General features: G+C 42.6%; 1 protein-coding gene across 1 annotated transcript in view; it reads left to right on the top strand.

Annotated features, from left to right (window-relative positions):
* The first annotated feature begins 1857 nt into the window (after positions 1 to 1857).
* Positions 1858 to 27707, top strand: part of LOC114645429 (heparan sulfate glucosamine 3-O-sulfotransferase 1-like) — a 69087-nt gene continuing 43237 nt past the window's right edge. The window contains exon 1 of the mRNA XM_028793289.2: positions 1858 to 2043. The gene's annotated coding sequence lies outside the window, so the exon portion shown is untranslated. The remainder of the gene's footprint in view (positions 2044 to 27707) is intronic.

Genomic DNA, 27707 nt, shown 5'->3' with positions numbered 1-27707 from the left:
TTTAAAATGTTCAATTTTCAGGGGCTTTGAACATGTCCTGTCATCTTTCCATAACTGTTTTGAATTAGAGGCCATTACAAGTTACCACGTAAAGCATTTTTAATACAGCGCACCACTGTCTTGTAATTAAAATTGTAAAAGAAACACAAGATAGCCGGAAAAGGGTTTGGGGATGCACCGTGTATATTGTATGCCTTCTATCAAAGAATAAGGGGTTTGCCACTGAGTAATCTCTGAGGACTGAGTCCAGAGTGGGACCATAAGGGAAAGGCAGGTGGTTGGCTTTAAAGGTTTGTCGGAAGGAAGAAGAGGGTCCAGGAGGAAATGAGGTCAGTAAGAGGGTGTGGTCTGGAGACGGAAGTGGAACCTGGTTGGCTTCGGGTGGTTTTCCCATCAGATGATCTGCAGAGGGGGAACCAAAGACATTAGTGCACCTTGTCAACCCCTGTCCTGTTGTTCCATCATTAGTCAAGCCCACTGACTGCCTCCTATGCACACGTGTGTGACACAATCCATGTGCCGATTCTAAGATCTCCTGGAGCTTTTCTTTGATTATCTTTATTGTTTTTATATTGTTTTTCTGTACAATGTTTTTATTTCCATGGGCGGCACGGTGGCACAGTGGGTAGCGCTGCTGCCTCGCAGTTGGGAGACCTGGGGACCTGGGTTCGCTTTCCGGGTCCTCCCTGCGTGGAGTTTGCATGTTCTCCCCGTATCTGCGTGGGTTTCCTCCGGGCGCTACGGTTTCCTCCCACAGTCCAAAGACATGCAGGTTAGGTGAATTGGCAATTCTAAATTGGCCTTGGTGTGTTGGTGTCTTTGTGTGTGTCCTGCGGTGGGTTGGCACCCTGCCCGGGATTGGTTCCTGCCTTGTGCCTTGTGTTGGCTGGGATTGGTTCCAGCGGACCCCCGTGACCCTGTGTTCGGATTCAGCGGGTTGGATAATGGATGGATGTTTTTATTTCCTGCCCTTATTGTCTTTAGCAAAGATTACTATTAAAATGTACAGTTCACTGTGTTGTTGTTTATACATGGCAGGGTAATATATCTTTAGATGCTTGCACTTTTTAGCACATTCCCAAACTACATTTATCCACTTATGTTTTTTCTTGAGCTAATGGGCTCTAACACTTATAACAACTGTGAATCACATTTTAAGGTCAGTTGCGGGGGTCGGCTGGAGCCTATTCCAGCAAACACAGGGTGCAAGGCAGGAAGAAACCCTGGAGCACCAGAGCACCAGGAGGAAACCCACGCAGACACTGGGAGAACAAGTCATCAATGAAGGGCGTTCTTCCCAGATCTGCATTTCTCTTTGAGATCCTTCATCCTCTGAGTCGGTCTCAGTCTGCCTATTTTTGTCGTGATGTTTTTTCCCGGGGCTGTCTCTAACAAATCTTAAATCTTATTTTCAGTTGCATTCTCTGATCAGATTCTCATTTTCTTTCACTTTCTTGTTATTCCGCTGTTTTTTTCACAAGCTTTAATGTTAAAACCTTGAGGTGTGTCAGCTCCGTGGTTGCCTGCTTGTTTATTTCTTGTTAAGACTCGCGCCTTCCTAACGGTCTGAATTGAATTTTTTCATTTTTTTTTTACAGTATGTTTTGTCTAGAAAAGCGCTATATAAATGCAAAGAATTATTATTATTATTTAATCAGCTTGATTCGCACTCAGGTGTAGCACATTTGCACGTCTACTCATCCATCTCTTAATTCCGTCCACTTCTCTTGCTTTGTCCTGACGGCACACTCAGAGCTGGTGCTGAGCAGGTTGCTATCATCACGGTAGCGAGGGGGTGGTGTCAACCAACACTCTTTTCCCCCCCCCAGTGTAAAGTGCTCGGTGTTTGCACTAATTCTGCCTGCTCACTCAGCTGCGAGCACAGACAAGCACACGCGCACAGACCGGCACGCCGCTGCTTCACTCCCGTCTCCGTAAGAGCTGCTGGAATTCTCATTCTCGGGTCAGAAAGCATCGGACATTTTCGACAAGAGGGAATCTTCCTTGCTTTAAGAAGTGGACCAGAGGACACCTCCATCCCAGGTACGCTTCGCGCCGCTGTTTGCGAGACAGGTGTGGACGGGGCATCTCGACAATGGGTGTTGGCGTTGACCAGTAAAACGACACGCTGCCTGGTTTGCATTTTCTGGGGTTGCAATTTCATTTCGGGTTGCTGACCTCTTAAAGGTTGGAAAGTCCTAGGTGGGGTAGCTGTGTTCTAAAGAAACACTAAGTGCTGCTTGGACTCGCGTGGCAGCCGGCAGTTTCGCGCACGGCGACTCGAAGTCAAGGCGGTCGCTTGATCGCCACACCTGAACTCGGAATGTGTTGAGATCTTTCGCTGGAAACAATGTCGTATTACAGTGAAGCTTGAAAGTCAGTAACTGGCGCTTTGACTGCGAGGTGCTTATTTGCGAGACACGGGAGCTGTCCAATGTGCTTATACCAGTTCACGCTTCTTGCTCGCTCGTGTATAAACCATTCTTACGGGATTCCACTCAATCTGTAACGTTTGGATAGTGTTTTAAATTATTGTCTGCACTGTGAAAGGAGCTATATAACCTACAGATATGACTGCATGTTTGGCTTTGGCTAGTACTTGCATGGAAGGGAAAAAGTGGGCTGCTTGCTGGAAAAGGTGTTGGTGAGGCTAGCAGGGGGCACTTACCCTGTGATCTGTGTCCGGATCTGAATGCCCCCCAGTGTAGTACACTGTGCTGTAAAATCTGGTGGTATCTTTCGGATGAGATATAAAACCGATGTCCTGAGCCTTAGTGGCCAAAAAAAAAAAAAGATCCCTGGACATCCTTCAAAAAGAGTAGAGTGTCCTGACTAAATTCCACCCCCTCATCACCCCCTGTCTCTAATTGGATAACTATCGTCCTCACCCATTCACCATCTAAAAGCAAACGTGTGGTTAGCATACTGGTTCAAGAATGGCTGCCGCCAAGTCATTGTCAAGGTGGAGGCTACACGTTGGTGGTTGGTTGAAATTGTTCCCCATTGTCTGTGCAAAGCACTCAGAGTGTCTAGAAAAGCAAAATATAAATGTAACAATCTGTCCGTGTTTAATGCATCAGGAGTGTTGTCTCCGCTGTGCCAGATTAATGGTAAAGGGGTAGTGAGGGGTTGGGTGGGAGATTACATCCAAAAACACTGACATTTGTTGTGATTATGTACCTCTTTCCTTCCCAGGGGTCTTAGCTTTCAAATTTCAAGTGTTTGGCTTCTATACAACCAGACACCTTTCAAAAATGAATTCCAGTTGGCAAGAATTTAACTGGTGTTTAAAAGACAGGTCTGAGGACACGACAAACAGGGCAGCGCCCTCACGCAAAAATATGAAAGTGTGTAACATTCACAAACAGGAGAAAGGCAGAGGTGTTAATCCTACTGGGTGCTGCTGCTGCTGATGCCACAGTGTCAGGGGGCCAGCATTGGGCTGGGCCTTCGATCTCAAATGTGATTTCATTTGAGGTGGTTCTTCAGCACACAGTTTGGCCCCCAGAGTAAGCGTCACCTACACCACGCCCTGCTGATGTGCCATTTGGGAAAGGACACTTGAAGCCACCGGCCAAGCAGGTGGAAGGCTTCACCTTGTCTAGACCCTCCGTGCTTTTTAAAATTCACAGATCCCGGTTTTCTGATTAAAATACGTAGCTTTCTAATCTCTCTGGTCAAAAGTGTCCAACTGTGCGTTCTTGAATTAGACGGTGAGGGTGGATTTTTGGTGGGTGGTAATCTGTACGTGCGACCAGTGACTTTACCCAGAGACCCTAAGCATGCTTCAGGCTTACTAATTGACTTTGTTTATAGCAACCATAATACTGGAAAAAAAAAAAAGAACAATGAGTGCAAATGTTAATTAAATGTGTGCAGAAAACAGCAGGAGAACTGGCTTGGGAGATGTAATCCAATCAGTGGCTGATCAAAGTTTGTTAGTCGTGGTTGAGTGCAAAGCTAAAGTGTGTCTTTTGAAGATAGGAGTTGGGAATGGCAGGAGTGAACCTGTAGGCTAATCTTAATGCATTTGATTTCAAGTCATCCAAGAAAATCATTTTAAAAATGCACGCGGTATTCTCAAGATCTAAGGAAAACCTGCCACCTGATCTGAAAATCCAAGGGTGTGAATAAACGACAGGCAACGGGAAATGGGAAGGCTGCCATGAGAGGTGTCTGTTCACAGCAATTCAGGCGACTTTAAGTAAGAAGTAAAGAATATGAGGAAGTGTGGCACGCCGCTTAGTCACTTCACATCTGTGGTAGGGGGGCAAGGCTTCTCGGCAGTGATATTACAACATGCACTTTCTGGGATGATTCATTATTAGCGTTCATCGATGCCTTCTTTTCTATGATCCCACCAATGGATCCATTAAAGAGCTGACCACCGTAATTTTGGGGGCGGTGAAAGTTGCACACGTTTGGCTCTTCAAGTGAGGGGGATTGATCTCCAAAACATTGCAGCTCTTGAGCGATAAGCTCAAAAGTAAAAGAGCTTTTGTGTGCCAGCCGTGTCTCGTCTATAACAATCTAATAATACTTGTTTTGAGGATTCTTCCCTTTCAGTATTTAAGAATACCCCTGACAAGATTATGGCTATGGATAATTTAAAAGTGCCAGTCACGGAGGTCTGTTTTACCAGTTGCTGCCCTGAGGGTTTGAAGGTTGTTGTTTATGACAGGATTTTCCATAAGGGTTTCAGAATGCAGATCTTGACGTGATAAAAGCCCCTATTTGTACTTAGCAGCGTTCCTTTTGATGAAAGCGGGGCAGTGGCTGGAACAGCCATCTTCATGGATCCTGCGCCTGTGTGAAGTTTGTATGTTGTGTCTTTATGGGCTCCTCTCTGAGTCCTCGGGCTTTCCTCCCAGTTTGACTGTAAGTAGACAGTGTAATAGACTAAAGATGGAGGGATACACTCCATGACCTGGAATTGTATAAAGTGGCCCTGAGAATTTTACTTTTGAAGTTCACCATTTTGGGTGTAATGGGGACATTCTTGATGTTCATACCTAAATGGTATAATCAGCATTATTTTGGAATATTGTAGTCATTAGTAGTTAACAAGTGTAATCTTGGAGATCTTTCATCCATCCATCCATTTTCCAACCCGCTGAATCTGAACACAGGGTCACGGGGGTCTGCTGGAGCCAATCCCAGCCAACACAGGGCACAAGGCAGGAAACAATCCTGGGCAGGGTGCCAACCCACCGCAGGGAGATCTTTCAGATAAGGGTATATCAGTGCTGGTCTTAGAGACTGTGCCCACTCATTTGGCCGATGCCTTTGTTCAAGGCGACTTACAACATTTCAGATAAGATTGGTGACTTCTCTTTTGGTTTTCCAATTGGAGCACAGACAGCTGACGTGAGTTGCTCATGGTCTCAGAGTGTCAATAGTGGGATTTGAACCCACAAACTCAGGGTGTGAAGTCCAAAGCCTTAACCACTACACTGTACTGCCTATGTAACAATGCCAGACTCCTGCGAGTTTTCCAGTTCCAGTATGTGGGTCTGTTCCCATACATTTTTTAGTGGCAGTAGTAGCAGTAGAGCTGTCACATACACAGAGTACAAGAAAATTATTCATGGATGTCCGTCAATCCAACAATGACGCTGTGCATCCATTTGTCCATCTCTGTCATTCCACCTCCTGTGTGTGCGCTGGTGGGAGAGCAGGCCAGTTTGGGAAAGGCACCCCGAGGGCACAATGGACAAGGGAATTGCGCTCCCAGGTGCAGTGGATTGGTTTCTTTGGTGATGTCTTGCCATTCTCTTCTCTTCGTGTTGATGTGTCCATTGTTGTTCAATCACTTTGGCAGAACATGGACGAGGCACTTGTCTCAAGTGCACCTCTGAACAGCCATCACACCAACGCCGCCATACCTGTGGGTTCCATACTAAGAACATACACTATCACCCAATGGTAGTTCTCTTCATCTGTTGCCCATCGCCAGGATTTTGATGCAGGAGAAAGGACGAGGAACATAGATGGAAGGAAGAGCCTGCACAAAGGAGTTGTTGATATTAGTGATAGTGAGGGTGCACAGTCCTCAATCACAACACATAACTTCTTATTAGGAATCCACATGGCAAGCCAAGTGCAAGATGATGAGGAAGTTGCACCACTTTGGATGGACTTTTGGTGGGATGGGGTGTGAGTGGTTGAGGGAGTCTTAGTTAGGACCTGGCCTCTAACCTTGTCTTCATGGGTGGCCCTACCAGGAGTACATGACTCCTGATGGCATTGCTCAGAGGATCACTGATCATGCAAACCACTCCGCCACATTAAGGTCCTGACTCAGTGGAGAGTTAGGGAAATTATTACTTGCATACCCAAAAACACGCAGCACATCACCACCTGGGCTGGATTAACCATTAAGCAAAATAAGCAGATACTTAGGGCATCAAGGGAAGGGGGGCACAACAGCGATTATATGGTGCAAAACTGCAAAATAACATTTTCCATCTTACTGTGAGTTTTGCTTCATTTTGAAAAATAAAATTGTATTTTATGGTATGTTATTGTTTATATTTTGAATTATATATAAATAGGGACACTAAAATTTTTTAATTGCCCATAAAGGTCTTAATCTGGCCCTGGGCACCATGACAAACAAGAAGAGATTACTTACTTCCTTAGGTCCACTATACTAACACTGGGTAGGGCCTCCTTTTGCTGTCAGAACAGCCCCAACTCTACAAGATGTGGATTCCACAAGATGCTGGAGACGTTCCTTTGAGATTCTGGTCCATGTTGACATGATTGCATCACTCAGTTTGTGCATGATGCAAATTTCCTGTTCTGCTACGTCCCAAATGTGCTCTATTGGATTCAAATCTGGTGACTGGGAAGGCCACTGAGATAAGTGACATGATGCAGTATCATGCTTAAAGTAGCCATTAGAAGGTGGGTAAATTGTGACCATGAAGGGATACACATGGTCAGCAACAATACTCAAAGAGACCGTGGCATTCAAGTAATGATTGACTGATGCTAATGGGCCTAAAGTGTTCCAAGAAAACATTCCCCACACCATTACACCACCATCACCAGCCTGGACTGTTGACACATTGGCTACATAGATTCATGCTATTGACACAAAAATTCTGATCCTACCATCTGTGTGCCTCCGCAGTAAGTGAGATTCTTCAGACCAGGTGACATTTGTCCAGTCTTCAGCTGTCTAGTTTTGGTGAGCCTGTGCCCACTGCAGCCTCAGCTGTCTGTTCTTGACTGACAGGATCAGAACCCGACATGGTCTTCTGCTGTTGTGGCCCATCAGCTTCAAGGTTTGACGTGTTGTGTGTTCTGAGATGCTTTTCTGCTCACTGCAGTTATACAGAGTGGTTATCTGAGTTACTGTAGCCTTTCTGTCAGCTTGAACCAAACTTGTCATTCTCCTCTGACGTCTCTTATGAAAATGTTATTTTAGTTGTGGAACTGCTGCTCGCTGGATGTTTTTATTTATTTATTTATTTGTTAATTGCACCATTCTGAGGAAACTCTAGAGACAGTTGTGTGTGAAAATTCCAGGAGATCAGCAGGTACAGAAATACTCCAAACAGGCTGTATGGCACCAACAATCATGCCATGGTGGAAATCACTAAGATCACATTTTCTGCCCATTTTGGTGTTTGATGTTAACATTAACTGAAATTCCTGATCTGCATCTCCATCATTGTATGCATTGTGTTACTGCTACATGATTGGCTGATAAGACAATGGCATGGATAAGTAGGTGGTCAGGTGCTCCTAATAGTTAGTGTCGTGTTTCATCCATTTTACAATGTAGCGCTCCACAAATAAATAAATAATCATGTACTATTTAGCATTGCTAATGTTGTTGACAATCCACACTGGGTTTAATGGAGCCAGACTTAGTGTTTGTCTCGACAAGGATTTATTAATGACAGTTTTGGTGATTATGTTATAATGCCAGTCTTAACAGTCCAGTTTGGGTGTTGTTCCTACAAGAAACATCTGGGAATGGAATAAAAGTCTTCTGTATATTTAGTAGACATTGTTATCAATGGTGACTTAAATCAAATCAGTTTATATTAAATATGTGTGATTGTTTAGCAAGAAGTGCGGAAAAAAAAGTAACAAGTAACAGGGAGACATAATTTAAGGCAGAGCATGAGAAGGTTCATGTTCTGTTTAGTCCAGTGGGCTCAATCATAAAAACTAATAATATACTGTGAGTGCATTTAGTTGACCGAGTTATTCCAAGATGTGCAGATGCACAGCCAACTGAGGGAAGAGCAAGAGAATGCCTGAAAAAATCCCAAAGTGCTTTGTGCTGATGTCTGAGCGTCAGCAGTTTGGGAGCAATTAGAATGTTCATGGGACATTGGCGGTAAGAAGAGAGAATGGGGTGCATCTGGAGCAGAGAGGTGGGAGCCCAAAGCAGAACAAGAACATTGAAGAGACCAGAGACAGTCTACAATGAAGGGCACTAGCTGCAGATGGTCCTATACAGATGGGCAAAGTCAGCTCTGTTGACTTCCTTCCACCTTCATGTTTTTGGTAAGGCCAATGTTAGGAAATTTTCTTGTATGTAGATGGTAAATGGTGAGGGTATTATCAACTGTGTGGCAAAGGGAGATTGTTAATCTGATGAGTCATCTGGGTGCAGAGTAAGACCTTGAAAAAAAATTGGCATAAGGTGTTTGATCCTGGCGGCACGGAGTTGGTAGCGCTGCTGCCTCACAGTTAGGAGACCTGGGTTCACTTCCCGGGTCCTCCCTGCGTGGAGTTTGCATGTTCCCCCCGTGTCTGCGTGCGTTTCCTCCCACAGTCCAAAGGCATGCAGGTTAGGTGGATTGGCGATTCTAAATTGGCCCTAGTGTGTGCTTGGTGTGTGGGTGTGTTTGTGTGTGTGTCCTGCGGTGGGTTGGCACCCTGCCCGGGATTGGTTCCTGCCTTGTGCCCTGTTTTGGCTGGGATTGGTTCCAGCAGACCCCCGTGACCCTGTGTTAGGATTCAGCGAGTTGGAAAATGGATGGATGGAAGTATGTTTGATCCTTCTGGTGCCATCTGAAATCTTGACTGAAGGTCAACATGGGGCATATAATCAGGCTGAAACCTTCACTGGTATTTGGTTTATAATTGTGTGGTTTACATGGACAACAAGGAGGAAGAAAATCTATCTGTATCCTTTGGTGGCTACCCAGCCAGTCTTGAATGGCATATATTTGGTGCCATCTTGGAGAAATTAGCCGCGTGGACTTGGTAGAGACTGAATTGCTGGTTTCCGAGATCTTGGAAGATGGTTGGAATGTGTTGTTTAATCAGGCTGGTGCAGTGTTAGATAATAACAGGTATCAAATATGAATTGTTTATTTCCTCTGGTGCCATCTGAAATATTGACAGGAGGTTGAAATAAGTTAGTTAGTTTAAGTTGATATAAGTAAATAAGGCTGATGCATAGATAGATAGATAGATAGATAGATAGATAGATAGATAGATAGATAGATAGATAGATAGATAGATAGATAGATAGATAGATAGATAGATAGATAGATAGATAGATAGATAGATAGATAGATAGATAGATAAAACTCTATTTGTCCCCTGGGTAAATTTGGCATTTTTTAGTATTCTAGTAGTCTGCATGCTCAGGCCTATCTCTCTCTCTCTACTTTGCCATTTTTCTCCATGTCTTCTTCTTTGCAAAACTGCTCAAGCTGTCAGGTTGCATGTGGATCATGAGTAAACAGCCACATATTTACAGCTGGATTAAGATGAGAACTCCTGGACATTAACATTGTTTTTTTTTAAGTAATTCCTGGGTGGCTTTGACTTTATACTGGAAAACCAATGTTCTGCTGAGGTGCAAGTTTCTTTCAGACTGCATGTAGTTTCCCTCCAGGATTACCTTAATTCTGCTGCATTCATTTGCCCCTTGACCCATACAAGCCTTCCAGGATCTGCTGCAGAGATTCATCCCCACAGTCTGTCTGATGGTGAATTTTTGATCATGTGCAGTGTTCAGACATGATGACCTGTTCTCATCAGACCAGAGAACCTTCTTCCAGCTGACTTCACAGTCTCCCATATTCCTTTTGGCAAACTCTAGCTGACATGTCCTGGGCATTTTTTCTCTTTACCGCTCTGCCACAAAGCTGTGACTGGTGAAGCACCCAAACAAAAGTTGTTGTCTGCCCAGTCTCTCCAAACTCGGATGCTGTAGCATGGAACTCCTTTAGAGTTCTTGGTGGCTTACTTCACTCCTTGTCTTCTTGCACGATCACTTAGTTTTCATGGATGGCCTGCTATGTGCAAATTTGCAGCTCTCCCATGCCCTTTATTGCCTTAATTATGGATTTAACTATGTGCCAAATGATATTCAGTGAATAAGATGTTTTCTTGTCCGTATTTCCAAGTTGTTCTTTTCAATCACCTTTTTAAAGAGTTGCCTGGAATGTTCTTTTGCCTTCATTGTGTTAGGTTAGGCATCACGACAAGCTGAACCTTCCAGATAAGGTGCATTTGGACTACAATCAACTGAAACCACAGACGGGCGATCTCAATTGAACTAATTTTTGACTTCTAAAGCCAACTGAGTGCAGCAGTGATGATTTAGGTGCCATACAAGAGGGGTGAATTATTTTTTTATTTAGATTTGTAATTAATTTAGACCACTTTGCAGAGATCTGTTTCCATTTTGACTTTATCATGATCAGTTTCAAAAAGCTAAATTAAATCCACTGGGATTTAAAGCTGTATAACCATGAAATGTGAAACTTCCAAGGGGGTGAATCCTTTTAATAGGCAGTGTATTTGGAGATTCTGTCCACTAGACTTATAATTGACACTCTTGGGGATCGAACCCTACCATATAACCATCCCAATCCTGGGGATTATCACCAACGGTATGTAGCAGTTGCCACTCTTTGTGATTGCTCTTCTAGAATTTCACACTGCGAGCCTTGGAGATTGCAATGCTAGTTCTGGGGATTATCACCATTTAGCAGTTAACATCTGCAGTCTTTGAGATTGTGCCCAAAATGACTGAATAATGAAAGTCACAATGACTATTCCTCTAGATAGACAGATAGATAGTGTAAAAGAAAGAGACGACAACAATAGAGAGCTCGGGTGCCAAGACAACCACCCTGTATTATTGGATGCAAGAAAAGTCAAAAAATAGGCAATTATTTTGGAGTCGTCTCTGGAGACACGAGTTCAAACAGAACTGCGAAAGTTGGTGGAGATTCCAGCTTTCAGTTGTTCCAGCAGGAAGAGGCGGGTCCAGGTGGACGAATACCGGAAGTGGGGTCTGAAATCTAGCTGTCAATCATCCAGTATGCAGAGGGAGGAAGAGAGAAAGGCCTTAAGACACAGCGCCAACCCCTGGTGTGGTGATAGAATTACAATCACTGCAGCCTTCCAGTACTAGACAGATAGATAGATAGATAGATAGATAGATAGATAGATAGATAGATAGATAGATAGATAGATAGATAGATAGATAGATAATAAGAATTTAGTTAGGTAAGAAAGGCACTATATTATAGATAGATACTTGATACATGCATAAATAAATGTAAAAACAAACACCTTCATATACACCAAAGAATTACTACAAATTAAAAAATTTTTTGACCTAACCAGAGTTAAAATGAGCAGTGTCAGTTATAGTGGCAGTGGCAGCATACTAAAGGTATATATTCATTGGTTAACAACAACAACACGGACACCAGTTTTAGTGGTTGCTCCAACCATGGATTCCAACAGAGGGACTGAATATGCCAGTCTTGGGGCTCAGGTTTAACAATATCAAAGGTGGTGATTGCTCCCTGAGTATTTAACAGTCCCACAACTGAAGATTGACTCCCATTATTTGACAACATCAGAGATGCAGATTGCACCCACTACTATTTAGCCATGCCAGTTTTATTGGAATTTGCGGATTAGTATTTCACAATCCCAGCCTCTTATTGGTTATGTGAGTCTTGGTAGACTTTGCGATTACGCTTTAGCAATACAGGTTTCTTCCTCCTGCCTTGACTTTGCTCCGTTAGGGAGGTTCCCCCCACCCCAACCTTTGCACCCCCACTCACTACAGCAGAGTCAGCTCCTTCTACAATTATAGAGATGGCTCGTCCCCCAAACTGCAAAGCTGCGTAACTGCGCTTCTGAAAGAAAACTCAGAGATGTCGAGCACTGGCAGCTCCCGCTGCTTATTCTTTGCCCCACAATGCAACACTAAACCAGTGCCATAATATTTTCCAGTCCAACTCCTCAGCCGCTGGGCTGCACTCCCAATTGGTGAACAAGAGATGGAGACTACAGCAAGGGAAATTTAAAGGCTTGTGCTATGATAGATGAGCGCCGGTTCTGGCCGGGAAGGCTTTTGTACAGTTAGTGAAGTGCCCAGCTTCTCACGTCCGTCTCAGGCCACTACCCTGCTGCCTCAGATGACGTCCAAGAGCCAGACATCTGGAACACCCTGGGCAGACCAGAATGGCTCCCTTATGGACTGCCACCGCTGTGCTGAAGTGACCTACTGATGTGCCTTAATGGAACAAACATTTTATTTTCAATTTAGTTTATTATATCTCACTTAGCAGCCGTGACGGACTTGGCAAATGGAAAATGAAAACACATTCATCTTTTTGTGGACAAGCGACATCTCATGAGTATAAACAGGTCACAAAATGCATGCATGGTGTAACATTTCAGTACACTCAGGGACTTTATAGAAAGTTGGAGCATTTTAAACTTTTGTTTATTTACTTAATCAAAGGTGTCACTTTTTTGTTTTGTTAAATATTTTCCTAACAGTGATTTATATTAAAGGGTAATAATAGAATTTCATTACACGAGTTAATAAAGCACATAAGGCGCAGTTTCTTAATAGTATTTTACAATATCATGTAGTTAAAAACTGAGGCCAAACTGGTTTATGGTGGGTCGAATGGCTTTCATAGACCTGTGCCAGTATTTATCAAGCATCTCAGAGTAGGAAAAAAGTCCTAACTGGCTTAAAAATCTCAGAATAATGCAAATTTGGTCATACTCTTAGGAGTAGCAGTAAAGGCATTTTGTCAATTTTTTTAATTTAAGAAACTACTCCTAACTTCACCAGGATTTAGGAGAGCTTGTGAGCTGACCTGACTTATTGGGAGCTGCCAGGAGATGGCGTTCAGGCAGAGAATAACAAGCACATCCTGGGAAAGGAGAAATGTTTTGAAGACACAAGACCACAATGAAGTTGTAACTCAAAAAATATATGAATTTGAGTGAGATGGAATAATATCCATAACATTATAATATACAGAGTAGCCATGCATTGTCAAATGAAATGAAAGTGTTGGTAACATTATGCTTTTTGGCAGCTTTGTAGCAGCAGTGATTTTGGCATGTCACAATCAAGCATTTCTCAAATTTTAGACCAAGCTTTCAATGCCTTAAAATGTTGTTGATACACCTTCTTCTTCTTCTTCTTTCAGCTGCTCCCGTTAGGGGTTGCCACAGCGGATCATCTTCTTCCATATCTTTCTGTCCTCTGCATCTTGCTCTGTCACTCCCATGTTTTCTCTCACCACATCCATAAACCTTCTCTTAGGCCTTCCTCTTTTCCTCTTACCTGACAGCACTATCCTTAGCATTCTTTTCCCAATATACTCAGCATCTCTCCTCTGCACATGTCCAAACCAATACAATCTTCCCTCTCTGACTTTGTCTCTCAACTGTTCAACTTGAGCTGACCCTCTAATGTCCTCATTTCTAATCCTATCCATCCTCGTCACACCCAATGCAAATCTTAGCATCTTTATCTCTGCTACCTCCAGCTCTGTCTCCTGCTTTCTGGTCAGTGCCACCGTCTCCAACCCATATAACATAGCTGGTCTCACTACCGTCCTGTAGACCTTCCCTTTCACTTTTGCCGATACCCGTCTGTCACAAATCACTCCTGATACTCTTCTTCATCCTGCTCTCTCTGTTTCACCTCTCTTCCACAATCCCCATTACTCTGTACTGTTGATCCTAATATTTAAACTCCTCCACCTTCGCCAACTCTACTCCCTGCATCCTCACCATTCCACTGACCTCCCTCTCATTTACACACATGTATTCTTTCTTGTTCCTACTGACCTTCATTCCTATCCTCTGTAGAGCATATCTCCAACTCTCCAGGGTCTCCTCAACCTGCTCCTTACTACCGCTACAGATCACAATGTCATCAGCAAACATCCTAGTCGACGGGGAGTCCAGTCTAATCTCGTCTGTCAACCTGTCCATCACCATTGCAAATAAGAAAGGGCTCAGAGCTGATCCCTGATGTAATCCCACCTCCACCTTGAATGCATCCATCACTCCTACCGCAGACCTCACCACTTTTACATTTCCCTCGTACATATCTTGTACAACTCTTACATACTTCTCTGCCAGTCCCGACTTCTTCATACAATACCACAACTCCTCTCGAGGCCCCCTGTCATATGCTTTCTCCAGGTCCACAAGGACGGAATTCAACTCCTTCTGGCCTTCTCTATATTTCTCCATCAACATCCTCAGATGCTCTTTCTTGGCATTACCGATCCAGTTTGGAAATTTGTATTGTTGTCCGCATATTGATTTTGCAAAATTTTATACCGGATACCCTTCCTGACGTAACCCTCCCATTTATCCGGCCTTGGGACTGGCATGAAGAAACACACCAGTTTGTGCATCCCCTGTGGCTGGGTTAATGTTGATACACCAGTTCATACAATTCCCTACTACTCTATGTGAGGTAATGTTGAAGCAAGCTGCATTCATGTAAATCTGCACACACATAAAGATCATTGCCCCAAGTGCTGATGAGTAGGCATATGTCAATCATAAAAGATGTCACAGTATCAACACACTTCTGTTCATGGGTGCAAATTGTATTGAAGAAGCCATCATATTGGGTGACAGACAGCAAAATATCACACAGGCGCACTGAGCTCTGTACCCCATAAACCCCTGGAACATTTGCCATATAGTTTACAAGGTTCAAGAAGGCAGACGGAGATTCCCGGCCATTGAATAAACAGAGCCTCACAGAAGATAGGGGGGATCACAGAGACAGATAGACATGTCATGCGACTCTGGAAGATGACCAGGAACACTGTGAGAGAGAACACAACTTCAGTATCACTGCAAGATTAGCTATGGCTATGACTGTTACTTTAGTGTACCGCATTTGTCATACCAGTTCAAAGGCGATTCTTCTGGAAATACAACTGTGGATCATCCATTGTTAAATAAACATGCCCAACATCAGGGTTAACTCTTCCATCTTGGTGTTCACTATTATAATATTCGTGATGTTTCAAAATGGCAGCAATTACATGCAGCTTAGTGCAATATCCTACCTTATGGTTTCCTTCTTCTTCTTCTTCTACTTTGAATATTTTTATTATTAATGTAGTGAACCCTCATCTTTAGTATCAGAAAAGTACAAAACATCATTGTGAAGGTCAATTTGCATCAAGGGTGCCATAACATGGTGACATCATTCATTCTCAGACATGGCCTCCTACTCCTCGCTGGGAGTGCATGCAGGACGCTTCGTAACAACTTGTCATGTCCTACTGTGTGGTAGGAGACATTCTTATTCGAGTCAGACTTTTCCTGCAACTCCTAGGAGTAATTCTGATATGCTTGATAAGGCCAGAACTTAAGTGATGTCAAGATGAAATCGGTTAACGTCATATTGGTAGTTGTGGAGGGTCAGTGACTAATTGTGTTATAAATTGGGTCTTGATTTAATCATTTGTGTTTTTCTCCTTCTCTTTTTATGAGACTGAAATCTCATTTTGTTTTATTTTTTTAGGCCCGATTCTGAATCTAACATCAACTTTCTGATCAGAGTCTTACTATTGGTGTTGTTATTATTTGGACCGCTTTAACTGCCATTTTGATTACTTACAGTATATTGCATCCATTTTTGTGTTCCCTGTCGTTAGAGAGGTGTCCTGCATTGTTAAGAGATCGTAAGCTTTGTTTTATGACGCAATGGGTTCAAAACAAACACTTTCGATGTGAGTTTGCTGATTCAAAACACCCTTGTGTACTTCTTAAAATAGTTTTTCCAATAGTTTATAATTGAGCTTTTGTATAAGTTGAATGTGCATTTTCTCCCTTATTTTAGGAGATCAGATTCTAATTTTAAGTTTTTAGAGTTACTGAGTTTGATTCTGAATGAAGTTTTCAATTATTTTGGGTAGTTTTATTGTTGTTAAGATTTTTGTGTCTGGTTCAGCAGCCATTTTGTTTGTTTTTGTGGGCGGTGCTAAACTGTGCTTCCATCATTAGTGTAGTATTGCATGTTGTCAGGGGCGCGACCTCTGAGGAAATGGGTTAAAAAGTTACCCTAGCGATTTCTTCCTCATTTGAGATGACAAAACTATTAATTACTAACTTTGACTATCTGTTTTAATTTTTGGTTTGTGTCTGATATTTTGACATCAGTTTTTTTTCTTAGGTTTTAGTTTTCTTAACTATCTGGCTGTCATTTTCATATTGACCTTTTGTTAATAATAATTCTTTGCATTTATATAGCGCTTTTCTCATTACTCAAAGTGCTCAGCAATTGCAGATTAAGGGCCTTGCTCAGGGGCCCAACAGAGCAGAGTCCCTATTGGCATTTACGGGATTCGAACTGACAACCTTCCAATTGCCAGTGCAGTTCCCTAGCCTCAGAGCCACCACTCCACCTTTGTTGGCTTTGTCAATGTCTCTTCTTCCAATCAAATATCAAAACTTCTTTTGCTACTGTTACTAGCATAACAGCTTCTTGTAGGCCATTTAGACTTTTGATTTTTTTCCAACAGATGGTGCATCACAAACATTAACACTGCTTTTACGAATCCCATATCAAATGGCATATAATGGAGATATGTGTATTGCATTTGTCATTCCAACAGATGACACATAACAAATATTGGTAGTAATATTTTTTACTTCAGATATTTGCATTGCAGAATACACCACACCAGAGGGTGCACCATGGATCAGTAGAATGGGATGCAACTGAGACAGATTTCGAATGTCATAGCAAAGAGCTTGAATACTTGCCTGAATGATATTTCATTTATTTTATTTTTAATAAAATTGCAATCATTTTTAAAGTCCTGCTTTTGCTTTATAATTCTGGGCTATTAAGTGTTGTTCTATGAAGGAAAAAATTAATTTCAATGATTCCAACACAGAGCTGCCACACCATAAAATGTGAAAAAAGTAAAGGGGTCTGAATACTTTCTGTAGGGTGCTGTGTATATTAATACATGCATCCATATACAGTAAACTCTCCTGTGGTGCTGGGGCAGTGCAGTGGCACAGTGGGTATCTTTGGACTTGGGTACATTTCTAGCCCAGTGGGCCTTCTGTGTAAAGTGTGCTTTTCCTCTATAGGGTCAACAGACCCATTGCTCACTTTAAATAGAAACCTTGCAAATCAAGGCTGAGACCGCCGGGCTAATTCATTGTCCATTCCTAACACTTATAATGCCTGGAAAATAAGAAGACCATCTATTTTTATTCATCTAAAGATTATTACCCAACCAAAGTCGGTAATTTTTAAAATTTTACATAGTGCCCTTCACAATAGTAATTAACACAGGCATAAAGCTATGACAATGGAATCAGTTGGCGTATTTAAACAGGAGGTATGACTTGAAACAAAGAGAGGTCAAGACAAATGTGGCTAAACATAAAGCAAAAACAAAAATGAGGGTCACTTAAAGGGTTTAAATTTTCACCAAATAAACGGACCCTTGGGGTGCTGCACAATGTTTTGAATGTGCCATATAAATCCATATGCCATATAAGTTTTGTTTTTTATTCTTTGGAAATCATTCTGAGTCTGTCGAACTGGCACATGGAGTGGAGACAGAATGGTAGCTCTCAAGGTAATGAGGTGATGTTAGCGAGGAGCCAAGGGGCTCAGCACCTCAACTTGTTCATCTGCTTACTTCACCAGAAGGACGTCTTGGTGGACGTGCTTGAGACGCAGTTTGTAGACAGCAGGTGTCTCTTTTTTTTAAAGGCCTGTGATGATATTGCTGGCAAAGGGCTGCGTTCCCTAGCTGATTGCTGTTATAGAAAGCAAATGACAGAGCATGATGCAAGCGCACAGGGGCCGTACCGAGGGCACACGATGGGTTTAAGCGGCAACGTGTTACTCTCTTGGGGGGGTCTCTTACATATCAGATGCTAACCAGGCACTCCTGTGCTGCATAAAGGCTCATCAGATCAGAGATGTGGCCAGTCCTCACCACATCAGATAGGCCTGCTTGAAGCTGTTTAGATCATTGAAAAGAAATGCCTCATACTCTGTCACAGCATCTAAAATGTCCAGAGACAAAGGGTTCTCAAGACACCAAATTAGGGTTTGCTAGGATTAAGTAGTTGGGGTCATATTGACATCTCTGCCGTCCTCTCTAGATATGTGGCATACCTGGGTTTACATGGCACTGTCTCTCTCTGTCAGAGTATTTTAGTGGTCTGTCCTGGGACTGTCAAGTCTTCTAAGCACTTAAGTAGTGGGGACCTTGGTGAATACCCCATAGTTCACTCCTTTTGTGGGACAATTGGGGTTAAAAGACACTATGAAGATTATGAGGGGTTCTGCTAAAGACTATCTAGATGTCCCAGTTATAGGTCTTTCGGATTAAATCATGAAAAATTGGACTCTCAAGACTCCAAGCTAAAGGATGTCCAGCATTACATCAGTTTGACAACTCCGGTGTTCTTCCAAGATGCATCTGGCCAAGGATTATGGAGCATTATCTGTTCTTGTTATTATATATTGTTGGTTTGAATGAGCATTGTTAAGAATTCTGAGGGTTTAAAAAGTGGGGTCCTGTGTGAATATTCTGTAGTCCTCTCAATATGCTGTACGGGACATGTGGGGTTACAGGACATTACGCTGGTTGTGAAGGGTTCTGCTAGGCATCCAAGTTATGGGTCCTTTGAGGTTAAATTGTAGGGAAATGGCTTAGGACTCTCATGACACCAGATTATGGAACTCTAAGATTAAATAATGGGGTTCTGGCTGATAACGCTGGAGTCATCTCGAGACATGACACACCTGGGGCTACGATGCATTGTCTCTCTTTGTCAGTGACTTTGTGGTCTAGCTTGGCACTGTTAAGTTCATCTAAGCATTTAAGTAGTGGGAGTCTGGGTGAATATTCTGTAGTCTTCTCAATATGTGGGATACGTTGGGTTACAGAGCAGTGTGATTACGAAGGGTTCTGCTAAGGTCTCTCTAGACTTCCAAGTTATGAGTCCTTTTGAGGAATTGGCTAAGTTCTCTCAAGACTCCAAGCTAAAGGATGTATAAGATTAAATAGTGGCATCAGGTTGACAACTACGGTGCTTTCTCAAGGTATGACAAGCCTGGGGTTATGGGGTATTATCTATCCTTGGTATTGTATATTGGTGGTCTGGTTGAGGGCTGTTAAGACTTCTGAGTATTTAAGTAATGGGGTCTAGGATGAATATTCTGTAGTTCTCCCAATATATGTTACATGTGGTGTTACAGAACACTATAATAATTATGTAGTTTTTACAGGGACTAACTAAAAAGTATTGGGTTATGGAACTCCTGATTTTGTGGGACCCCTGAAGGGTCCCCCACATCAGTGGATAGTGAGCTTAGTCATTTTTCAAATGGTCATAAAGACAACCAATGTACTAATTGTCTTTATATACATTTGGCGGACTGGAGGTCACATTAATCTCAATGCTCAGGTGTCACAAAGGTCTACAGGCTCTTAACTGTTCATGATGGGGTGTGTGCTTCAAGTACATCAGTTAGGAGATTACTAAAACTTGAATGTTAACCCCTCACTGTTCTTCTCTGTACAAGTCAAGCGCAGCTAACTGGTCTTTTCTGGAGCTCAGAGATGAGGTCTGCTTAGATCCACTGAGTATCTGAAGCTTAACGCTGAGGCTGTGTTGTTGCCCTCCATGGCTCCTTCTCTACTGCACACTGCCTCTCTCTGCACTCCTGCTAAACCTGAGCCAAGGGACTCATTTTGTATTTCACACCTCTGCAAAGCATCTCTGAGACTTCTGCTAGGAACTATGGAGAACAGTCTCTTGGTAATTAGTGCAGCAGGTCTGCTCTGCTTCCTATTTCGAACGATTTGAATGACTCCAAGCAACAGCTTGTAGAAGGCAAGAAGCAAAAACAGGCAGGTGAACCTCCCAGCCCTGAATATCTGAGAGGAAGGTGCTGCCCCCTTCAGGCTTGAAGGCAGTATAACTGCTGCAAAAGATTTTGAAACAAATTGTGCTTCACTTCTAGTGAAATTTATGCCATTCACACAAGAGGAAATATGTTTAGTTTCTGTCCAGAAAGATTTTCATGCATTAATTCCACACGTGTCTGCCTGTCATTAAGAATTTGAATAAGGAACTCCAAAAAAACAGAATCACTGGATTCATTTTAAGTCACATCTAGACAATGTGTTCAGTTGCTAGGTAACGAATGGGAGGGGTGGGGTGACAGGAGTGACCTACCTGTGGAGAAAACAGATTACTGAGCATGATGGTCTATCTATCTATCTATCTATCTATCTATCTATCTATCTATCTATCTATCTATCTATCTATCTATCTATCTATCTATCTATAGATAGATAGATATAGTGCCTTTCCTACATATCTGTCTAATCACTGTAGTATCAGGCACAAAGTAGGAATCAGCTCCAGATGGGCCACTAGTCCATTGCTGTGTTGTTTCACGTAGACAGTGAAAGTGATAAGACTCTGATGAACATAAGCTGTAAGTCGTTGGAAATATGGGAAAAAAAGCCAGTGTACTGTACCTAGAAACAGATTCAAACGGCTAAACAAAGAATTTTCAACACCAATCAAACAGCAATTGACAGGAAGCTTCAGATCTCTGACCTCATCTCTGAGCTCCAGAAAAGGCACTATATAATAGCTAGCTAGATAGATAGATAGATAGATAGATAGATAGATAGATAGATAGATAGATAGATAGATAGATAGATAGATAGATAGATAGGAAAGGCACTATATAATAGATAGATAGATAGATAGATAGATAGATAGATAGATAGATAGATAGATAGATAGATAGATAGATAGATAGATAGGAAAGGCACTATATAATAGATAGATAGATAGATAGATAGATAGATAGATAGATAGATAGATAGATAGATAGGAAAGGCACTATATAATAGATAGATAGATAGATAGATAGATAGATAGATAAATATGAAAGGCACTATATAATAGATAGATAGATAGATAGATAGATAGATAGATAGATAGATAGATAGATAGATAGATAGATAGATAGATAGATAGATAGATAGATAGATAGATAGATAGATAGATAGATAGATAGATAGATAGATAGGACTTATTTGTCCCAATAAGCATTTGTGTTGGCAATGTGGTTAGAGATTCATTTATGCAAAGTGACGAGGCTGCTGTCTTTGCCTACTCTTGTGTACGCAACGTGGAACAATCTGATAAAATGAATTTGGTGACTAAAGTGGGACCTCAATGTTGTTTTGTTTTACTGTTACTTGTTTACTCAGTTGAAGAATTCAAAGTTTACCAGGTGATGTCAGACAAGGGTTTACTCACCTCTTCACTTCCTGAACTTACTTACTGTATTTCCTAATTCCAGAGGTCATTTGGACATGGAGGGCATGACTGGAGGCAATTGTGCACAATGATGGTAGCCATAGGGAAATTTAGCATGTGTGGGTAGCATACAAAATGCAAGTGGTGAGCACAAGCAAAAGTGAACAAAAAATAGTGGGCATAGTCACATTAGAGCAAATTTGATAAAAAGAATCAGCCAAATGTAACTCATTTGTGTCTATTTAACTAACTCTTGTAAGAGGACATTAAGTTGGGTTTTGAAGGTTCCCGAAGACTCACATTCTATCACATCTATGGTCACAGTGTGTGAAGAAAAATGTTCTAACATTTGTGTTAAATTTACTGTTAATAAATTTACAGCCTTATTGCATGCATGTCTGAATATTTATTTTCTACAGTACCGGGCAAAAATATTCAAATGCTTTAATGCCCTCTTAATCTCCATATGTGCCACACAGGGACTCTACAGCGAAATCTGGGGGCTCCGTCAGGACAACTTTTGACAAGATTAGGCCATTCAGCCCTATCACTAGTCTTAAGATGGGAGCCAACCCTGAAAGAGCCATCAGTACATGAGAGAGTGTTCACATACAAAAAGACCAGTTGAAGGATGCCACCTAACATGAATGATTTTGGGATGTACAGTAGGTGGAAGAGTCACAGAAACACAGGGAGAATGCGCAAGTGCTACTCAGACAGCATTCAAGCTGGGCTCTGAAATGAGTTGATGGGAGCCAAGTCCAGCAGGCACATTGTTGGATTTCTGACATGCAGTTGGCAATTTAGAAGAAAATGGTGGACAACTGGAACATCTGGGAGTTTTCAGAAGCTGAAGCTTCTGTATGTTACAAAGAAAATTCACACAAAGCAGATTAGCCAGAGTGAAAGGGAGTGTGTGTCTTTGAGTGTACAGGTGAGTTGTTGACCATGCTTGTGTCAGCGCGTGTATGCACGTGTGCAGGCCTGAATGTGACTGTTAAAGTGTGTGTGTGCATTTGTGCATGCCTACTGTGGCATGTGGCTGGGGGTGGTACCCAAGAGGACCGGAGGACGGCTTACGCCTCCTCCAGACCATGAGGGGGCGACCGCCCTGGTGGCTTTGGGGACCACGGGTACAGACCTTTGAAGCTCAACCCTGTAGGGGCCCGTGGTCACCGCCAGGGGGCGCCCCGATGCCTTTGGAGTCCTCCAAAGAAGATTAGGGACACCCGGAGTGCTTCCGGGTGATTATAAAAGGGGCCGCCTCCCTCCATTCGAGGGCTGAAAAACAGAGCTCGGGTGGAGAGGAGAAGAGGCGGCCTGAAGAGAGTGAGGCATTGTATGAGGGCCTAGACTTTGGGGGAGTTTGGGGGTTGTGTGTTGCACAATTGTAAATAGTAGACTGTATAATAAACGTGTGGTGGTGCTTTTAAACATGTCTGCCTGTCTGTGTCTGGGTCACGTTCCACACTGGATAGATGTGGGTGTGTGTATGCATGCCTGAAAAAATGTGTTGATGTACATGTGCATGCTTGGATATGTACACACATTCATCCATCCATGTCTGAATGTGTGTATTGATGTGCCTGAATATGCATGTTGATGTGTGTGTTCTTGTGTGTATTCATGTTTACTTGCATGTCTTGATGTACATGCCTGAATATGTGTATGCGTGTGCGTGTGTGTGTGTGCACAGTTCCTCACCTGCAGGCGTACACAAGTGCATACCTATGTCATTCACTTAGTGCCTGTGGTTTGTTTGTAACTTTAGAGATTTAGTTAGACATGACACACATCAAGGGGTGATCTGAACAACCCAGCAAGAATGAAAACCAAAAAGGAACTGCGTCAGACCCCTTTCCCATTGCGTGCATCTCATCTCACGCTCTCACACTCTTCTGCACGCATGGCTTCTCAGTGCGCGCCTTGTATTTTGCTCACGTGCCTTTCATCTGCACTCTGTGGGTGTGATCCTGAGCGTCATCAGACCACAAAGTAGATGGTAACAGTTTTATCAGGGCCTTGGGGTATCTTAGAGAGGAGCGGCACCTCCAAACAGCCAGAGTTCTAACCTTTGTGATGTCAGGAAAGGGGGAAGCTGCTTTTGAAACTTGATGGCTTGGCACTGTCATAGGCATTTATTCATATCTTCTACATTTATCTCAATCCACCTTCTCTCCACAGCTTCCCCTTTTCTATTTTCTCTCAACCACCATATCACTTTCCACTTTCTTTGTATACTTCTTCCTCTTTTGCTCATTTGTGTCTTTTGTGCACTCTTGATAAACTCTACACCTCACTGGGCAGTGCATTTGAGGCACAAAACATCTCGTGGTGGCATTTGGCTTTACTTTGACCCCATCACCTTCCATTGTCCTTTTTCTTCCTTTTCCTCTAACATGTTACACCCCTGAACTTCTCATGTTTTCCTCGTACACTTTCCTTATTTTTTTCAGTTACTTCTCCGTTATGACCTCCTCTTTCTTAAATGTCTTCTGTTTTTCTTCATTCTTTACCCTTTACTTCATTTGCTAATCTTTTCCTTCTCTTCTTCTCCTCTCTACTCTCATGCCTCCATCTTTTTTTCCTCTTCACCTCCTCACACTCTCCTTTATTTTTCCTCCTCTTTCACTTCCATGCTACATTTCTTAGACTTTCTGAGCTCTCCTCACACCAGATTTTCAGCTCTCCTCTCCCTTTAGGGTGTTACCTCATGCGCTCCTTGAGCCTTTTTTGCTGTTTATGGTAGTTTTCATGCCCTTTTCACTGCCCATACTTTTGCTTGCTCTCCCCCTGTACGTTCCTGGACTCCTCTTGCTTTCCTTGTGATGTTTCTTTTTTAAGCTTTCCGCTGTATTTCCTCCTCCTCCTCCTTGACCTCCTTTGCATGCATTCTCTTGCTCTCTTTATATCCTCCTGGACTTCTCTTGCTCTCCTCTAAATGTTCTCCTCTCTGTTGTGTATTACTTCTTGCTTGCACTTTGTGTTGCTCTTTTTGTTGCCTTCACACTTTCCATATTCTCTTCTTCTCTCGGTCTTCTCTTACTTTTCTCACATATTTTAAGGTACTGTAATGAGAGACAAAAACAAGATAAAGTTTTGGGGATTCCACCCTGTATACAGTCCTAACAAAGACTGACTGAAGGAGAGGAATGATAGGGTTTTATACCTGGAGGGCAGGAAGAGGCGGGTCCTCAGGTGGAAATGGACTCACTAGGGGGTGTGAACTGCTACTGGAAGTGGGAGGAGTTTTAGGCGGGAAGAGGGAGAAAAGGCATTAGTGCAATTAATCAACCCCAGACTCAGCGTCTTACTCTCACCTATGCCCTTAGACTGCTTCCTATGAGCACGTGTGTGACATTATGATCTTCTTCTTCTTTAATTTATCTCTTATCCTTGTGACCCTTTTCTTCAGCTCTTGCTACTCTCCTTGGTCTGTCCACATGAGATACCTCTGTGTGATCTCCTCATGCACTCATCATTATCCTTCTTTCTCAGTCCCTTTTGTTCTTCTGACCATTTCCGGTAGTATTTCTTGCTATCCTTGATGTTTCTACACCATGGTCTTTCATTTGGCCTCCTCGTGTTTTCCTGAATTTCTCTTTTTTCCTATTAATTTTTTAAAGGATCTACTGCCCCTCTTCTATACTGTCACTTGCTCTCCTGAAGTCTTTCTGCTTTTTTTCATTTTACTCCTTGCTCTGTCCACACGATTTGCCATCCTCTTGCTATCCCCACACTTTCCAGTTTCAGCCCTCTCTTTCCTCACATTTTTCCATTTTTGAACTGCCATTGTTCTCTTTCTATTTTACCCCTTGCTCTTCTGACATTTTTTCCAGTTGTTTTAATTTCTCTCATTGCTCTGTCCACACCACACCCTTCCATTTGCCCTCCTCATGCTCTACTGGACTTCTTGCTCTCCTCACACATTTCAGTTTGCAGGCCTTCATCACCTCTTATCCTACTCCTTCTTTGTTGCTCTTTTTGCTAGGTCCGCACTTAATATTTTCACTTCTCTTATTTTTTCTCACATGTTTAATCTTTTGAAGTACCACTTTTCTAGTCTGACAGCACTTTTTGTTCTTTTATGCTCACTCCACACCACATTCTTCTCTTGCTCTCCTCACATTTCAGCTCTCTCCTCCCTGTCTTGTGCAGCGTCCCCTTTTTCTACTGTTTCTTTCTCACATGTTCTTTTTGCTGCTTCCATACAATATTCTGTATTTTTGATTCTTCTTCTTGCATTTTATAAGGTCTGCTCTCCTTCTTTTTCATTACTTCTTGTTCCCCTGAATCTTTGCTGAAGTATTTGTAGCTCTTTGTGGTCTGTCCACAATACATGGGCTTCCTTATCCTCCACTGCATCTTTCCAACTCTCCTCATACACACAGTATGTATACTCCAGTGTCTCTCATCCTAAATCTCTTTCATCCTGCTGCTGATTTTCTACAGTGTTTCTTGTTTCTTGCTTTCCTTGTTCTGTCCATGTTGCATTCTGCCTTTTGGCCTCCTCATGCTTTCATGGATTTTAAAGCTTTATTTTAAAGCTGATCTCTCCCTCTGGTGTATCATCTCTTGTTCTCCGGACTGTTTTCCTGCTACTTCCACTTCTCTTATTATTCTGTCCATACCACCCCCTTGCCTTTGCCTTCCTCGCGCTCTCCTGAACTTCTCTTGTGCTTCTCATACATTCCAGTTTTGGGGCTCTCATCTCTCTGTCTTGTTCACTACCTCTTTTTCTACTCCATTTTCCTTACATTATTTGTTGCTGAGTTCACACTTAATATTTTTAGTTGTCCTCTTGGCCTCCTCTTGCTTTTCTTCCATTTTTAAGGTCTGCTGTCTGTCTTTTTCTTTACCTCTTGTTCTTTCTATCCACACCACACCCTTGCCTTTGCACTCCTCGTTCTCTCCTCACACTTTCCATTTTTCGTTGTGCTCCACTTTCTCTTATTCTCCTCCACACTTTCTTATGTTCTTCTTGTTTTGCTCACACTTACTTCTGCATTCCTCACACTCTCCTGGACATCAGTGAAGATCTTCTCACTTTTTTTCTGCTCCCTTTGCTCTTTTCTGATGTTCTTTTGCTGTTCTGCACTCAGTCTGGACCCGAGGAGCAGACGTTTTGGAGCCCTGTGACACAGTAATGCTGGGCATCCCTCCATTGCTGAATAACAGCAGACTTTTTCAACTTATTGGCACAAAAGTTCACCTCAAAGCGCACAGAGAGGCACCTTATAGCCCTGGCATTCAGCACCCCCCCAGGTGCTGCTATAAAGCAGGTTTTTCCTGAATGTTCAGTTTTGATAAGAGAGGGAGCTTGGGAGCATGTACTAATACAGAGCATTGCCGCACCCACCGCATGACAAACCACATCAGGATGCCAAATTAGAACCCGAGTGCAGCAACGCAATGGGTGACACCTCAGCACCACACTAGTCCAGATGGAATGGAACAGTGTGAGGTTTTTTACAATGGCTGGAGTGAGGAGCTACATATTAAACATGGCTGGTCCAAGGTTGTACTCCTTAGCTGGGGCTGAATGTGAATGAGTGGGGCTGGGTGCCATTGTCTCAAAGGGGGCTCTTTCAAGGCTTGTGACAAGGCTTGATCTGTGTAAGCATGGCTGGCTTTCTCCCGGACTGACTTCCATCTCTGCCACTCCACTTTCCCCGAAGTATGGCTTTAGATGAAGTGACTCATTTACTGCAGTGCCTAGTATTCCTCTGACAAGGCAATTTCTGGATTTCACAAATACGTTTTTATCCTGAAAAGCTGCGCTTTCTGCACTTGCAAGCTCCTTCAATGTCAGTTATGAGAGGAGCTGCTCTCTAATTGCCTTCCAGGAGGCTCATTTGATTCCACTCATGCCTTATATACAGCATTGCCACCTGCTGGACACTCTCATTATTGCAAGCTTTTAAATTCCAAAAGCTTAATAATCCATGGGTCCTTCGACCTTCACCATCACAAAATCTCAATAACATTACATCCTGGAGTGGCTCATTCATGTTAACACTTTAGAACCCTGGAGAGGACTTTTGTCACTTATTCATCAATAAGAGGGACTCTGAGGAGATGCAAAGCTGTTA

This window comes from Erpetoichthys calabaricus, chromosome 1 (assembly GCF_900747795.2).
Source record: "Erpetoichthys calabaricus chromosome 1, fErpCal1.3, whole genome shotgun sequence".
Classification (NCBI taxonomy): domain Eukaryota; kingdom Metazoa; phylum Chordata; class Cladistia; order Polypteriformes; family Polypteridae; genus Erpetoichthys; species Erpetoichthys calabaricus.
The sequence above is the reverse complement of the archived record's forward strand: the minus strand, read 5'-3'. Positions and strand labels throughout refer to the sequence as shown.